The sequence below is a fragment of the Aotus nancymaae genome, unplaced genomic scaffold (assembly GCF_030222135.1).
Source record: "Aotus nancymaae isolate 86718 unplaced genomic scaffold, 86718_ANA_hifiasm-v0.15.2.pri h1tg000033l, whole genome shotgun sequence".
NCBI lineage: Eukaryota > Metazoa > Chordata > Mammalia > Primates > Aotidae > Aotus > Aotus nancymaae.
Genome location: NW_026988447.1, coordinates 51,182,833 through 51,201,552, shown reverse-complemented (window position 1 = coordinate 51,201,552; position 18,720 = coordinate 51,182,833).

Below are 18,720 nucleotides of genomic sequence, written 5' to 3'. Positions count from 1 at the left end.
TCTTTATCTGTTTTTATGCCAGTACCATGCTGCTTTGGTTACTATAGCTCTATAGTATAATTTGAAGTCAGATAATGTGATTACTCTAGTTTTGTTCTTTTTACTCAGAATAGCTCTAGCTATTCTGGGCCTTTTGTGGTTCAACACAAATTTTAGAATTATTTTTTCTCTTTCAGTGAAGAATGTCATTGGTATTTTTGTAGGGACTGCATTGAATTTGTGGATTGCTTTGGGTAGTATGAATATTTTTAAAAATATTCATTCTTCCAATGCACAAACATGGAGAATCTTTGCATTTTTTTGCAAACTCTTTGATTTCTTGCACTAATGTTTTATAGTTGTTATTATAGAGATCTTTCACTTCTTCAGTTAATTTTCAGGTATTCAATTTTATTTGTAGCTATTGCAAATGGGATCACTTTTTATTTCTTTTTCAGATTGCTCACTGTTGGCATACAGAAATGCTACTGGTTTTCACATGTTAATTTTGTATCCTGCAACTTTATTGAATTTGTTTATCAGGTCTAATAGCTTTCTTGTGGAGTATTTAGGCTTTTCTAAATATAAAATTATATTATCTGCAAGGAAGGATATTTTTATTTCTTCCTTTTCAATTTCGATGTCCTTTATATATTTCTTTTGTCTGATTGCTCTAATTAGAAGAACTATGTTTAATAACAGTGTTGAAAGCAAAAATCCCTGTTGTGTTCCCGATCTTAGAGGAAAGGCTTTCAGTTGGTCCCCATTCAGTATAATACTAGTTGTGAGTCTGTCATATTTGTCTTTTGTTATGTTGAGGTATGTTCCTTCTATACCCAGATTTTGATTTTTTTTTTTAATCATGAAGGGGTGCTGAATTTTATCAAATGTTTTTTAGAATCAATTGAAATGATCATTTACACTGTTGGTGGGAGCGTAAATTAGTTCAACCATTGTGGAAGACAGTGTGGCGATTCCTCAAGGACCTAGAAACAGAAATCCCATTTGACCCAGCAATCCCATTAGTGGGTATATATCCAAAGGATTATAAATCATTCTACTATAAGGACACATGCACACGAATGTTCATTGCAGCACAGTTTACAATAGCAAAGATCTGGAACCAACCCAAATGCCCATCGATGATAGACTGGACAGGGAAAATGTGGCCCATATACACCATGGAATATTATGCAGCCATCAAAAATGATGAGTTCACGTCCTTTGTAGGGACATGGATGAACCTGGAAACTATCATTCTCAGCAAACTGACACAAGAACAAAAAATCAAACACTGCATGTTCTCACTCATAGATGGGTGTTGAACAATGAGAACACATGGACACAGGGAGGGGAGCACTATACACTGGGGTCTGTTGGGGGGAAATAAGGGAGGGACAGTGGGGGGTGGGGAGTTGGGGAAAGATAGCATGGGGAGAAATGCCACATATAGGTGAAGGGGAGGAAGGCAGCAAATCACACTGCCACGTATGCACCTATGCAACAATCTTGCATGTTCTTCACATATACCCCAAAACCTAAAATGCAATAAAATAAATAAATAAATAAGAAAGAAAGAAAAAATTATTAAAAAAAAAAAGAAATGATCATATGGTTTTAGTCCTTCACTCTGTTAGTATATCACATTGATTTATTTACATATATCAAACCATCGTTGTATCCCAGGTATAAATCCCACTTGGTTATAATAAATAATTTTTAGTGTATTGTTGAATTTAGTTTGCTAGTATTTTGTGGAGGATTTTGCATCAGTGTTCATCAGAACTATTGACTTGTAGTTTTCTTTCTTTTTTTTTAATGTGTCTGGTTTTGGTATCAGAGTAATACTGGTATTGTAGAGTTTGGAAATATTTATTCCTCCTCTATTTTTCTGAAGAGTTTGGGTAGGATTAGTATTAGTTTGTCTTCAAATGTTTGGTAAATACCAGGAGTAAAGCCATCGATCAGGTCCAGGACTTTTCTATGCTGAGAGAACTTTTCTTATGGCTTCTAGTTCATTAATTGTTATTGGTCTGTGCAGGTTTTGGATTTCTTCATGTTTGATCTTGGTAAATTATATGTGTCTAGAAATGTGTCCATTTTTTCTAGATAAACCAGTTTATTGGAATATAGCTGTCCATAGTAGATTCTAATAATCTTTTCTATTTCTATGGTATTGGTTGGAATGTTTCTTTGTCATCTCAGATTTTATTTATTTGGGTCTTTCTTTTTTTTAGCAGTTACTCTGGCTAAAGATTTGCCAGGCTTTTTAACTTTTCAAAAAACCAACTTTTCATTATGTCAATTTTTGTATTGTTTTCTTAATTTTAAATTCATTTATTTCTGCTCTGATCTTAATTATTTCTTTTCTTCTACTAATTTGGGGTTCTATTTGCTTTGGCTTTTCTAACTCTTTAAGATGCATCATTAGGTTGTGTATTTGTTTTTCTTCTTTTCAGATGTAAGATTAGAGTTATGAACTTTTCTCTTACTACTGCTTTTGCTGTATCACATAAGTTTTTGTATGTTGGGTTTCCATTATCATTTGTTTCAATAAATGTTTAAATTTCCTTTAAAATTCTTTATTAACCCACTAATCATTTAGGAGTATATTGTTGTATTAGTCCGTTTTCATGCTGCTGACAAATACATACTGAGACCGGGAAGGAAAAGAGGTTTAATTGGACTTACAGTTCCACATGTCTAGGGAGGCCTCAGGATCATGTTTGGAGGCAAAAGACACTTCTTACATGTGGTGGCAAAAGAAAAATGAGAAAGAAGCAAAACCAGAAACCCCTGATAAGCCTATTAGATCTCGTGAGACTTATTTACTATCATGAGAAAAGCATGGAAAAGACCCAGCCCCATGATTCAATTCCACACCCCCGGGTCCCTCCCACAATACATGGAAATTCTGGGAGATACAATTCAAGATGAGATCTGAATGGGGACACAGCCATACCATATCATCCCACCCCTGCTCCCTCCAAACCTCATGTCCTCACATTTCAAAACCAATCATACCTTCCCAACAGTCTCCCAAAGTCTTAACTCATTTCAGCATTAATCCAAAAATCACAGTCCAAAGTCTCATCTGAGACAAGGTAAGTCCCTTCCGCCTATGAGCCTGTAAAATCAAAAGCAAGCTAGTTCCTTCCTAGATACAATGGGGGTACCGGCATTGGGTAAATACAGCCATTGCAAATGGAGAAATCAGCCAAAACAAAGGGGTTACAGGGCACATGCAAGTCCAAAATCCAGCAGGGCAGTCAAATTTTAAAGCTCCAAAATGATCTCCTTTGACTACAGGTCTCATATCTAGGTCATGCTGATGCAACAGGTGGGTTCTCATCGTCTTGAGCAGCTCTGCTCCGTGCCTTTGCAGGGTGCAGCCTCCCTCTCAGCTGCTTTCACAGGCTGGTATTGAGTGTCTGTGGCTTTTACAGGCACACAGTGCAAGCTGTCAGTGAATCTACCATTCTGAGGTCTGGAAGACAGTAGTCCTCTTCTCACAGGTCCACTAGGCAGTGCCTCAGTGGGGCTCTGTTTTGAAACAGAGTTGAAACATTGCATCATTTCCCTTCTGCGCTGCCCTAGTAGAGGTTCTCCATGAGAGAGCTGCCCCTGCAGCAAACTTTTGCTTGGGCATCCAGGTGTTTCCATACATCTACTGAAATCTAGGCAGAGTTTCCCAAACCTCAATTCTTGACTTCTGTGTACCATAGGCGCAACACTTCGTGGAAGCTGCCACAATTTGAGCTTCCGCCCTCTGAAGTCACAGCCCAAGGTCTATGGCTTGCCCCTTACAGCCATGGCTCAAGTGGCTGGGACACATGGCACCAAGTCCCTAGGCGGCACAGAGCATGAAGTCCCTGGGTGTGGTCCACAAAACCACTTTTTCCTCCTGGGTTCTAGGCCTGTGATGGGAGGGGCTGCCATGAAGGTCTCTGACATGCCTGGAGACATATTTCCAATGGTCTTGGGGATTAACATTAAGCTCCGTGCTACTTATGCAAATTTCTGCAACTGGCTTGAATTCCTCTCCAGAAAATGGATTTTTCTTTTCTATTGCATAGTCAGGCTGCAAATTTTCTAAACTTTTATGCTCTACTTTCCTTATAAAACGGAATGCCTTTAAGCAGCACTCAAATTACCTCTTACATGCTTTGCTGCTTAGAAATGTATTCTGCAAGATACCCTAAATCATCTTTCTCAAGTTCAAAGTTTCACAGATCTCTAGGACACGGGCAAAATGCCTCCAGTCTCTTTGCTACAGTATAACAAGAATCACCTTTGCTCCATTTTCCAACAAGTTCCACATGTCTGGGGAGGCCTCAGCATCAGAGGGAAGCCCACTGCCCTGAAGGAAGAATAGCAGGCCCAGCATCTCCATCTGACACCACCTCAGCCTGGACCTTATTGTTCATATCACTATCAGCATTTTGGGCAAAGCCATTCAACAAGCCTCTAGGAAATTCCAAGCTTTCCCACATTTTCCTCTTCTGAGCCATCCAAACTGTTCTAACCTCTGCCTGTTACCCAGTTCCAAAGTCATTTCCATGCACAAGCACCCTTGTGGCGAGTGCCACCGGGACTGTGCTGGGTCAGACCTGAAGCCAGTGCAGCACTTATTCTTGCCCCAGGCCTGCACTAACCACTGCTTGGCTGCTGCTTATGTTGCTCAAGGACCTAAAGCTCTCCAAACAGCAGCGGGGAAGCCACCCAGGACTGCATTCTTCCCTTCAGGGTAACGAGTTCCCCCAGGCTCTGGGCAGCTCCAGAGATGCCATCCAGGAGACAAGGCCATGAATCAGAATCCTTAGAAATCTACATGGTGCCCCGTCTACTGTGGCTGAGCTGGCACCCAAATCACAAGACTAAGCCTTTTTCACTCTTCCCTCTTTTTTCCCAAGCAAGGAGTATCTCTCTGTATCCACCCCCAACATAGTCCCATGGAGAGTACTACCTGGCTACCGCAATTTCATTCAAGGTCCAAGGACTCTTTAGTCAGGTTGTGGTGAGTGCTGCTGGGCCTGCTATTCTTCCTTCAGGGCAGTGGGCTTCCCTCTGATCCAGAGCAGGCTCAGCAATGCTGTTCAAAACCCAAGGCCTGGGACCCGGGATCCCAAGAGGCCACTTGCTGCTCTACCCAACCGTGGCTGAGCTGATACCTGGGCTGGTGGACAAAGTCGCTTTTACTCTTCCCTCTCCTTTTCTCAAGCAGCAGGAATCCCTCCTCCTAGCTGTGAATGTGCTGAGTTACACCGGAAGCCAGAATGTCTCTGAATCTTATCCAAGGCCCAGGGTGAGTACTGCCTGAATACCACTGCTGATTATTCAGGGCCCAAGGGCTGTTTCGTCAGCAGGTAATAAATTCCACCCGGACTGGTTTATTCCCTTCAAGTCAGTGGGTTCCCTCCTGGACTAGGGTGTGTCTAGAAGTGTTGTGCAGGAGCGAGGGCCTGGAGCTGGGCCCTAGGACTCTGCCTTCTGCTTGTTCGTACGGTGGCTAAGCTGTTAAGCAAGTTGCAAGACAAAGTCCTCTTTACTCTTCCCTCTTCCCTCCTCAAGTGGAGGGAAGGGATCTTCCCAGAGCTGTGAGCTACTCTGCTTGGAGTTGGGGTAGGGGTGGCACAAGAATTCCCTTGGCCACCCAGGCTGGTGTCTCAGTTACATGCCCCTCAAGTCCACTGGCTCTAAGCCTAGCACAGCACCAGGACTTGCCCAGGGATTGCATTCCTTGTTCTTTAAACTCCCTTTTAAGTTTATTTAAAACTCCAGAGCCCTTTAGCCATGGTGGCAAGGCGTGCCAGATCTCAGATTCCAATAACTGAGATGAGTGATTTCCCTCTGGCTATGGGTGGTCTAAATGCTTCGTTCATAGGCGCTGGCTGAGTTCTGCCCAGTGTTTCTTTCCTGTGACAGGCAGCACTGAGTTTCAACATAAAGTCCCACAGTCTCTGTGCTCTCCCTTTCCCAAGCATACAGATTTTTTTTCTCCATGTCACGTGGCCACTGCTGGGTGATGGAGGGGTGGCATCTGTAAATCAAGACTCTTTTCTAACCTCTTTAGGGTCTCTTTCAGTGATACGAAGTTGAAACATTGTACTGTAAGTTTTCACCCGATTTTTGCATCTTATAAGGGTTTTTTTTTTTTTTTTTGCATGTGGATAGTTGTTGATTTTGGTGTTCCTTTAGGAAGGATGATCAATGAAAGCTATTTGGTCATCTTGCTTCACCTCCCAAAAAACTGAGACATTTTTGCTAACTCATAGTACATGCTGAGTTTGGTGTCTTAATCTCTGCTTTAAACGAGTAGCATCATTAAAATCACTCTAGATGAAAATAGTATTTGTAGTTGCACCAGGATAATCTTTTTCATGTGTAAACATTTAAAAGAAGCATTCCCACAATGTATTATTATCTGAAGACTATTGCATATAGAAGTGTGATGCATAGAACATCACTAGTTGGTAAATAATAACACTGTCGAATATTTCCAGGATGGCTGGATTTGAAGAGTTGGCTTCAAATTGAGGGAAATGCTTATCTTTTCCAAATGACACTATGACAGTGGAAAACAAAAAGAAGAGTAAGTGGGGAGCTGAAGAGAAACAGTAATTTACTACCTCTATCGCTGCCCACAGTAAACCTTTCACTGTACGTGCAATGGCGAACTCAGCAAACTTTCCAGTACTTAAATAACTGATTCAGCCATTAGAAGTGGCTGTGAATTATTTCAAGAAAAGAATGATGATGTGTTAATCTGATCATGAGATATTATTCTTCTTGCATTGACGTAATTAAAAAGCGTATTGAAACAAACGTCTCTGCTGCAATAACAGCATGCAGTAAAAAGAAGAAAAGAAACAACACATTGGAAAAGGCTACCTTTTGAAACCACAGATGGCTTGTATAAGCATAAAAAATCACTCTGAATATATCGTATCCTGTCATCCCACATGAACACCCATCTTCTCTTTTTCATTCTTTTCTATTGTTTGCCTTACCTTGGTAGCCTCTACATCTTTTAATTTTAAAAATCAAAACAAACAACCCTTGGAGTTATTTTGTTTTGTAATGAGTAAGAGGAGAGCAAGAAGTCTGCTGTTTGTTTAAAGTGAAAGCAAAAGGAGCATGGAGAAAAGAATAGAGGCCCAATGTGGTATTGGGTGGTTTCAGTGGCCAGGAGCCTTGAACAAGGGTGGAGAAATGAATTAATATCTGGCAGAGAAAATTAAGTGGCCTGGGAGGAAAATAAATATATAGGAATATTAAGATGAGGTAAACCCTCCAGTTCTGGGAAACAATCAGTGTTGTTGAAGCTAAACTCATCACTCTTGGCTCTGTATGAAAATCTGAACTTGTTCTCTATTGATTGTCAGCTGATTTACAGAACAAACCCCATGTCCCATCTTTGTCTTCTCTATTGCTCCCACTTCCCACCCACAAGCTGAACTCAAGCACAAGTGTTTTCCCTTTCCTCTCCATTTTTTATTAATAGTGCAGATTTTGAGGGTTATATTCCACATACTTTACAGAAAAGTAACAAAAACAAAAGAAGCAACAGCAATGCCTCCTCAGTGAGCTATTGCTTCAAAACTATGTATAATATCTTTTTGGAAAAACATGGTAATGCTGATTTCTCTAGAATTCATTTTTGTCAGCTGTGTCATCTGCATGGAGGAAAAAACTGAGAGGTAAGCTGGTTTTACAGCAACTTCTACTTGAAAAAGTATTCACTTCTTCCAGTTTTCTGAAGGAAATCGTAATTTTTATTGTGCTTGTATGGAGTGTTCTTATTCCTCTACAGTTGAATATAATAACTCAAATGTCATTAAATAGAACACATGATCCAAAGTGAACATTTCAAGGTCCCTTGTCACAAACAAAAGTAAATGACAGCATTAAGCCCACACTATATGTAAAGAATGACAGAGAACAGTACTTATGGAAAACTCACTATGTGCTAGGTACTGTGCCAGGTGCTTTAAATAGATGCTCTCATTTACTCCTGGTAATGGCTACTGGAAGGGCACATCTTTATTTTCATTTTAAAGATGAGGAGACAAAAACCAAAGAGTCTAAGGAATTTGTCAAAAGTTAACCACCGACAAGTAGTGGCATTGAGATTTGAATAAAGATACTCTTTCAAAACCTTTACTTCAAACCACTGCATTAAATTATTTTCAGTAAAGAGGTTGGCAAGATTTTGAATATCAAGGAATTTTATAAAATTCTACAAAATAAAACATTCAGAAGGAAGAATGTTATCTGCCTGGTTTGAATCTCCAGCTTTTACTTTAAAAAGGATGCCTTTCATTCATTTTGGTAATTCAGAGTCTAAAACTACCCTCCAACTATAATAATGAAGGTTTACTTACGATTCAGTATTGACCTTATATTATCTTTGGATTTTGAATAATTGTCAGTTTTAGTCTACCTCAAGTCATCTTCATTCCAGATTGAAGACTTAATTACTTTATCTTAACTTCTCTATGCTATTTCTGTGATGATTTACACAATTTACTTACAAAAGAAATTCTCAAATTACAAACTGATTTTGTTCCAAAAGATTTATCTGTAGGTCAGTTAGAAATTTGGAACATAATCATTGCTCTAAGCAAAGTAGCAAATGAGAATTTGAGTCCCAGGCCAGTCATAAAAACCTTAAAAATTCATAATGAGAGCTGAACTACAGTACTTGTATTATTAACCTAAGTTCCAAATCATCAGAGCGGATCACCAATTGTTTTTAAAAAGTTAGAGTAGAGAAAGACAGATTTCATTAAATGCAAATATTTAATAGAAGTTTTTTATTTACAATAAGAAACAACAGATAATAAACAACTTATAAGAATATTTTAGATTCTCACATTATGAAACTGTTCAGTAAGTGTGACTGACTGAGTCAATACATGTAGACAGCTGCATCCAATATATTACCCCTGAGGGAGAGGGATAAGAGAGGAGCATTTGCAATCATATGAATGGAGGAATAAACTTTGTGAGAAGATCACCCATAGTGGCCAGTGTGGTATGCATACTTAATTCCACAGGTCCCTTATATACACCAGTGGTCTCCAAAATGTGGTATGCACTTCCCCGCAAGTGTGTAATACAATCCACTGGGGAAAAGAGGAAATCTTTATTTACATATATATTTAATATAAGATAGAAAAGAATTAAGCCCGCTTGCTATTTAATACCCAGTGGAAACTGAAATCCTCATTTGGTCCAAATGGTTTTCTGCCATGTATTGTATTTGAGGTATTGTGGGAACACTGGGAGCTACCAGTGGAGTTCTTTTAAAAACATAAATTATTTTTATTAAAATATACTCAGAGGGCACAAGTCATAAGCATAGAGCTTGGTGATTAGTACAAAGTGAACACACCCAGGTCAATCAAAAGAATCTCACCAGCAGCTCTGCAGCCTCCTCAGGCGCCTTCCCACTGCTGGGTCTCTCCTCTCCCAATACAAGTAAACACTCTTCTGACTCTGTCACCATGGCTTAGTTTTGCCTGTTTTTAAACTGATATATGTAAATAGAATCGTACAGTCCAAACTCATTCATATCTAATTCCTTTTCCTCAACATTATACTTGTGAGACTTCTTTCAAGTCAATGTATTTTGTTCATTTTAATGACAATATATAATTGTCATTATTTATTTGAAAATATGTCACAATTTATTTATTCATTGTAATACTACTGGAAACGTATAATGTTTCTAGTTTGGAGGTTTTAGAAATAATGCTATTCTCAACATTTTTCATGCATGTCTTTGATGAATATATGTATATATTTCTGCTGAGTATATATTTTGGGTGGGATTACTAGGTTCTGGGTAACATACATGTTCTGTTTTCCAAAACCATTATTTCAATTTGTGTTCCTACCAGCAGTACATGAGTGTTCCAGTTGATTCATATACTCACCAAAATTTATTATTATGTTGTTCTAGCCATTTTGATGAATATGCTGTAATATATACTGTGGTTTTAATTTGCGTTTTCCAATGAGGTTGATTATCTTTTCATATATATATTGGCCATTTGGAAATCCTTTTCTGTGAAGCATTTTTAAAAATCTTTTGCTCATTTATAAGTGGATTATCTATTTTCTTATGATTTGTAATCATTTTGTATATTTTCTGGATATAAGTTCTTTGTCTTTTTTCAAATAAATGTATTAGAAATACCTTCTTCTACTCAATGGTTTATCTTTTTCATTTCCTTGTTGGTATCTTTTGATAAAAAGATGTTCTTAATATTAGTTAACAACTTTTTCTTTTATGATTAGTGATTGTTTTACATGCTCTGCTTAACAAATTTGTGTCTACCCTCATGATGGTGAAGATACACTCACTTGATATTATCTAAAAGCCTTCTGGTTTTCATTTCACATTTATATCTACCTGGGACTTTATTTTTTTGTATAGTCAAGCTTTGTTTTCTCTGTAAGACTGCCCAGTAAACCCAGCACCATTTATATTCCCTTTTTGTGTGTCCTTTTTTGTGTATTTTCCTCTATCATTTTTGAAAACATTACACTTCACATGTGCCCAATTAAAAAGACTTATGGATTCATTTTCTTAAAGAGTAGAATATTATAATATTTCACAATAAAATACAGATGATCAAGAAAATCTTTGGTATTTATAAAAATTTACTAATTTTGTCGTTTCACGGCAAAATTCTTAAAGATGAATCAAAAAAAATATTTTACAAAAAAAAGTGTTTCAATGTGCTTACTATTTCCGTGATGACCACTGGCTGGCAGTGGTGTACTCTAAGAAAGTATTTTTCATAAGATAACCAACCTTAATCTTACTCTTCAAAATAAAGTTGAATTTCAACAAAAACTAAGTAAGTAAATGCTTTTCAAACAAAATCACAGGGATAGTAAATGGATATGCATGTAAGGAAATACTTCACATGTTATATTAAGAATCGCTTAAACCCGGGAGGCGGGCGTTGCAGTGAACTGAGATTGCACCACTACACTTCAGGCTGGGGAACAGAGGAAGACTCCATAAAAAACAAACAACAACAACAACCACCTATAATTTTCCCTTTCTCTTCTTTTTCATCTATATTGCTAAGGTACACATTGAAATGTAAGCCATTATTGTAACATTTGGTAATGGCGTATCCCAATATTTAGCTAGTATAGGGGAGGAAACGTACTTTCTTTCCTTTTCTTTTAAGGTTCTTAGTTCAGACATGTTCCTGAAAACGAAAGTCATATTAACAAAAGAAAACTAAGCATAAGTTATTAATGTGTGCTGTTCCATCACACAGGGGAGGCCTCAGTTCAAAAGTATTTCCTCTCAAGGCAGTGGTTAAATTTAACGGTATTTTAACAAAGAACCATAAAGCCAATGCAGTGAGGAGGAAAAAGATAGAGAAGTTTCAGTCTTTCAAATGGTGGGAAAATGTGGGGAGATAGTAAAATCCATTCCCAGGTTCCTGTGGAATCTGCTGGTGCCTTCTCTGGGCTGATAAGCATATGCTGTTTCCAGTAAGGAAGGACTGATGTCCTGTCATCAGGCAGAGAGCGCTGAGGCAGAGTGTTGCCCTGTGTTTTCGGTCTCTTTAACACAACTATCTTCAATATCTTGGAGGGAAATATTTTGGTTTCCTTTACTAGCCAAAATGGAAGATAGTTTAATGACACAACTGCATACTTTTTGTTTTCATCATGTTTCTCCGACTTAAAATACAGTGCATTCAATCTTAATTCATTTCCCACGTGTACCCAAGTTATAACGGTACCTGTGAGAAAAGGAAATCCAGTTGCTTATTCTCTCCATGTGCTGGGATATTATTTCTTGGCGTTACAGACTTTTATGGAATAACTTACAATTTAGGAACTAACACATAATTAAACAAGAGTGTATACCCCTCCCTTGTCAGGGGACAGGAGAACACAGAGACCTACATTTGCTCACAGAAGCCTCAAAATAGTTTCATGAAATAGAGATCCTTGCACTAAGTTCAGGCCTGCTTGGTGAATTACCAATGGATGTTAACTTTAAATACCTTCCAGCTTCTCAGCATGTGGCCATCAGGACAAACATAAGATCTCTGTTATTATTATTTCTTTTCTTTTTTCCAGGTAATTATAATTTAAAAATGTAATCAAGATTATGAATTGCCTTCATTTGGGCAGAAATGTCATTTAGTTAAATAGAAAGTCTTAGTACAGTTATTTAAGACATACTCTGGGTATTTGAAGAGAAGAAACCTACTAACTGATCTCAGGCAACATTATTAATGTAATGGACACTGGACATAAACATTCTAGTTTGAGTGCCAACCTATTCCAGCCACGGGGGAGTAGAGATATTTTTGAAGTCTCACAGTAAGCAAAATACCAACACTTTGCAGAATTCTAGAGAGTGGTTGAAAAAGAGAAATCTACTAGAGGATTGCTATGGATTAGTTGTGCCTAGGACCTTGTATGCAACTAATCAGCAATTAGAAATTTAAGATTTCTGACAAGATTTGAAAATAGTGCGATGTGATAGTCACTAAATGGAGTTATAGGCATGTATCAGAGGCAGTGGCCAATCTATTCTATTGGAGTTTCTGGTGACCATGCATCCTTGATTTCCTGACTCAGTCCTCTGCTGCCATATATGAATCTGTAATAGATAGGTTTCCTTCATCATTTTTGGAAGTTTAATCAACCAAAATGCCATTTTACTTTTGGGCTTTATTTTATGGGTCATGGAAAAATACTCACATTTTTTAAGTATGAGAACAAGATTTGTGGGTGACAAGCAGTTTGTATTTTAGCAGTTCAGTCAATGCCTGGCTGGATGAGGATGGGGGAGGGAGAGAGGATAATCTAAAAGAAGACAGCCTGAGCTGAGTGCTCTGTTAATAAGGAGGAGAGGGTTTCAGAGAAATAATCAGTACAACTTGTTGAAATACTTGACATAAGAGAAAAAAGAATCGTAGATAACTGTAGGACCTGATAGATTAGATAGCTTGGGTAAATGGTGATGTCATTTAGTGAGATAAAAAATTAGCAAGAGGAACACATTAGCAAGAGTTCTTAAGTAGTGTTCAGGTGTAGTTATCTAGTAGAAAGTGACTTTTTAAAATGTAACTGTTCTGGGTGCTGAAAAATCTATGGTATGGCTCTATGACTGGATTTCCAAAGCATAATAGAGACATAGGTTTCAGAGTAAAGACATAAATGGTAAATTAATTTTTATAAGGTAATATCAAGGGATTAGCTGGAAACAGAATAACATTTTTCCTGGACAGTAATTTTTTAAATTTTCACCCTCAAATCATGCCTTCTATATTGGTGGTTCTCAAAGCATGGTCCTTATTACAGCAGCAATTTGGAAGTTGTTAGAAATGTAGCATATTATACTTCAACCATTACCTACTACATCAGAAACTGGACATTGGGGGCCCAAATCTGTGTTTCAGAAGCTCATCACATGATTCTGATTCATACTTAGTAGCACATTGGAATCACCTGGGGACCTTTAAAATATAGTTATTTCTGGACTCACCTCCAGTAATTCTGATGTAGCCAAGTGTAGAGCCTAGGCATCAGGACTGGGCATTTCAAAGTTTCCTGAGGTAATTCTAATGTACAAGTAGGGCTAGAACCACTGCATTAAAGATTAACAACAAAAACAACAAAATCAAGAGGACTATCACTCAAACGTTAAAGTGAAAAACCAATGGGACATTTGTGTTTTTTCAAATAAGTTTTGTTCGTAATTGGCATGGAATAATTGTACATATTTATGGGGTACACTGTGATGTTTATATATATGTGTGTGCATATATATGAACATACATATACATTGTATCCATGTAGTAAATATATCTGTCACCTCAAACTCTTGTCGTTTCTTTGTTGTGAGAACACTCAAAGTCATCTCTTTTAGCTATTTTAAAGTATGTAACACTTTTTTATTGTTATCACCGTATTGTGCAATGGAACACCAGAACTTATTCCTTCAATCTAACAGTAATTTTGTTCCCATTAACTAATTTATTTTCATACCCTCACCCTGCACTCTTCCCAGTCTCTGGTAACCACTATTTTGCTCTCTATGGATTCCACAGATGAATGAGATCATGCAGTATTTGTCCTTCTGTGTTTGCCTTATTTCACTTAACATAATGTCCTCTAGGTTCACCCATGTTTTTGCAAAGGACAGGATTTTGTTCTTTTTATGGCTGAATAGTATCCCATCGTGTGCCGCATTTATTTAATCCATTCATCTATTGATAAACACTTACGTTGATTCCGTATTTTTGGATTGTAAATAGTGGTACAATAAACATAAAAATGAAGATATCTCTTTGACATACTAATTCCATTTCCTTTGGGCATACACCCAGTAGTAAAACTGTCAGATTACATGGTAGTCCCATTTTAAATTTTTTGAGGAACATTTATACTGTTGTCTATAATGGCTGTGCTACCTTACAAAAGTAATTGTACTCTATCAACAGTGTGTACGTGTTCCCCTTTCGCCACACCCTCACCAGCATTTGTTACTTTCTTGTCTTGTCTTCTAATCGCCATTCTAACTGGGTTAAAGTGATAGCTCATTGTGGTTTTGATTTGTATATTTCTGATAATCAAAAATGTTGAGCATTTTTATATACGCTGACCATTTGTATGATTTCTTTTGAGAAATGTCTATTTGGATCTCTTGATCATTTTTTAAATTGGATTATTTGGTTTTTCACTATTGAGTTGTTTGAGTTCCTAATATATTCTGGATATTAACTCTTGTCAGTTGCATAGTTTGCAAATATTTTCTCCCATCCTTTTTGTTGTCTCTTCACTCTTGATTATTTCCTTTGCTGTGTAGAAGCTTTTTATTTTGATATAATTCCATTTGTCTATTTTTGTATTTGTGGCCCATGATTTTGAGGTCTTATTAAACACTTTTACCCAAAGCAGTGTCTTTAAGTGTTTTCTCTATGTTTTCTTTGAATAGTTTTACAGTTTTGAGTCTTATATCTAAGTCTTTAATCAATTTTGAGTTGACTTCTGTGGTGAGAGATAGATGTCTCATTTCATTCTTCTAGATATGGATATTCAGTTTTCCCAGCATCATTTATTGAGAAGACCATCCTTTCAGCCAATGTGTGCTTTTGTACCTATGTTGAAAATAAGTTTGCTGTAAAGGCACAAATCAGCAGTGTTTCTATATGTCAATAGCAGGCTATCTGAAAAAAAAATCAAGACAGCAATGCAAATGGCAATGGCTACAAAATGAGAAATGGCTAGGAATAAATTTTACCAAGAAAGTAAAAGAGCTCCACAATGAAAATTATAAAATGATGAAATAAATTGAAGAGAACATCAATAAATGGAAAGATAAATTTCATGTTCATGGATTAGAATAATTAGTATTGTTAAAATGTTCAAATTACCAAAAGTAATCTACAGATTCAGTGCAATCCCCATTAAAATACTAATGACATTTTTCACAGAAATTGAAGAAAATATATATATATGGAATAGCAAAGACCTGAAATAGCCAAATCGAACTTGAGCAAAAAAAAAAAAAAAAAAAAAGAACAAAGCTGGAGGGAGCAGACTACTGACTTTAAAATATGATTATTAAAATACTAAATTATTATTTTATTATATTATATATTAATATTAATTTAAAACATTATTATAAAAATATTATTATTACTACAAAGCAATAATAATCAAAGCAGTATTGTATTATTATGAAAACAGAGACCAACAGAACAGAATAGAGGACTCAGAAATAATTCCATCCTATTTTTATTAAGATAAAAATACAGCTTCTGATACATAATGTCAGAGGCATGTGTTAAGAGTCTGCATTTCTAGTGAGCAACTGTTGATCATAGACCACATTTTAAGGAGCAAAGCTCTAGAGCACCATGGTCAGGCATGTATGTCATGTCTTCCATAGATGTGAAGAAATGGATTAGCTGGAGGAATGACTTCTGGGATGTTAATTAGCTGCTCAAAAGAAAAGATCAAAGGCGAGAATGGGAGCAAAACAAACTTGCAACCATACCCAACTTTTAGGAAAGTTTTTGAATTAAAATTATCTCCCAAAAAAGTGCTTTAAAAAATTCATCCTTTAAAATAAAATACTAGACTAAACTTATCTGAAGTGTTCAATGTTAAATTTTTGCATATAGGTTCCAAGGGAATCTGGGTTGTTTTATATCTGATTACTTTTTACCGAAGAGCTCATGAGTCCAAGGTTTGAATGTGTCCTACAGAGTGTATGCATTGGAAACTTAATCCCCAATGCAACAGTGTTGAGTGAGGGATGTGATCTTAAAGAGGTGATTAGGTAATGAGGACTCTGCATTTATGAATAGATTAATACAATTATCAAGGAAGTGGGTTGGTTATGTTAGGAGTGGTTTCCTGATTTTAAAAAATGAATTCATAAAAAATGAGTTCAGCACCATTCCTCTCTCTCTCTCTCTCTTTTTTTTAATATATATATATATATATATATATCTCACACACACACACACACACACACACACACACACCTTCTTGCTCTTGTACATTCTACTTTGAGATGATTTGACATCATGAGATAATGAAGGCCCTAGCCAGATGAAGGCCCCTTGACCTTGGACTTTCCAGCCTTTAGAAATATAAGCAATAAATATCTTTTCTTTATAAATTATCCAGCCTCAAGTATTCTGTTATAACAGCATAAAATGGATTAAGACACCAATGTAACTTTGTCAGCCCTATTAGGCATTATTCAGGAAGAAATAACCCACATGGGTTCATATTAATCTACTCATTGGTCGATGAGGAAGTATTTTCTATTTGTGTCTCTTTACTTATTAGAGAAAGGCAACCTATACATTCAGAACTTTAAAACTTTTTTGGGAGAAAGTATCCACCAAAAAGATCTTCTTGTTTTTTTAATCCTTTTTTTTTTTCATTTTCAAAGAAATGTCCCTTTGAGGTTTTAATGAAGGATCAGTTTAAAATGTGGTAGTCAAAAGAAACCAATTTAGCTGCTTCCTTTGACCAATGACAGCAATCTAATCATTGCTTGCTTAATTGGCTCTGCAGTTTTCTAATTAGCATAGGATTGGTCAGAGCCTGATGTGGCAGCTTACCCTTTGGCTTTTAAATTCTAGCTTTTTCTTTATTAATCAAAAGAAAAATAATTACACATTTTCAAATCATTAAAAAAGAACTATTTTTATCAAACATTTAGGCTTCTGAAGTTAGAAGACATCTCCTTTTGTAAATTACATTCTAGACTTGTTAACTTTTAAGTGACTGAACTAATCTTGGGTGGAAAATAGGTTAGGGATTAATAATAGAAGTTGGTAAATATTAAAGAATATGATTCAGAATGGAATTAGGTACCACACATTCCTACTGAGTTAACCTAAAACATAAAGCCATCTTTGATTTCCCCAAGGAAAAGTCCCAGAAGAAAGTTTTTTTCACTAACTTTACTATATTAACATTTAATTGTGTATATATAATTGTAAATATTACTTAAAAGGTAAACTGAAACACAGTATAGTTTTTAAAATTTATGGCAGCTAACAATGATTCATGAACTGGGCAGCTCCAAACCAGAAGTGATTTGAGAGCTCCACCAAGGAAATGCAACAGGGAAGCTTTTACATACTGTCATTGAGGTAAAAGAAAATAAGACATTTGATTGATTACAGTTATACAGTTGCCTTATTTGGTTTCTTAGAAAGTTACTAATTATAGTATGTTCATTGGCTGCCTCTGACTGATTGAAATTAAGTTCTGTTTTTCATTAATATAGACATTTACAAAAAACAGCTCAAGTTGTTTCAGTTATGTTTGCAAATTGAGCAAGGTTGAGGTATAAGACCTAACTGGGTTTGTCTACTCAGGGATTTTTTTCAGGCATGGTCTCCATTTTAATTAGCAATATCAACTTTTAATATTTACTTTATCAAGTTAACATATTTATAATCACATATTATTATGTAATTACTTTACTACTATAAAAATATAATTTTTCACATTTCTTGAACTATTTTATTTAAGCTTTCTATATGTATTTTCTAAAGTAGTCTTCATCATTAACAGGGTTGCCTGCTGAATCTAATGGCTTTGTCTGGAGCATATTATTTTCTTATTGGTCCACACTTTTTTGAGATGAAGCAGTTTTTGGATCTGTATACAGTGTTTTCACTGGAAAATTTATCCTGAGTGTATACATTCACAAAACAGTAGTGTATTTGTTTTTATATTTTCCTGTGAACATATGTCCACAATCTCCTCAACCCAACCATTTGCTGCTTTGCTTTTTAAGTAAATTTTAAAAAGCTTATCTATAACCCAGCACTTCCAATTGGAAAGTCATGTTCATGACAGGAATAAATAAATCTGTATGATAGTTTTAGAGGTTTTTTTTTTTCTTTCTCACCAATTCAGTGGATCTCAGTCACTCACTCACTGGATACTAGTATTAACATATTTTTAAGCTAATGTGTGTTCACTGAACACCAACAATTTGGTTTGGTTAGCAAAAATTAAATAAACTGAGAGAGGATCAGCAATAAGTAAGGCTTTGTAAGAACTTAAATATAAAGTAACTACCTGCTATCTGAGAAAACAACAACAACAAGCAAACAAAAAACAGCCTTCGCCTTATTTGAACATGACCAGAAAGCTTAGAATTTAGTTCAGGGAAATTTTAGCATAGTTTTGAAGTAGTTCATCCTA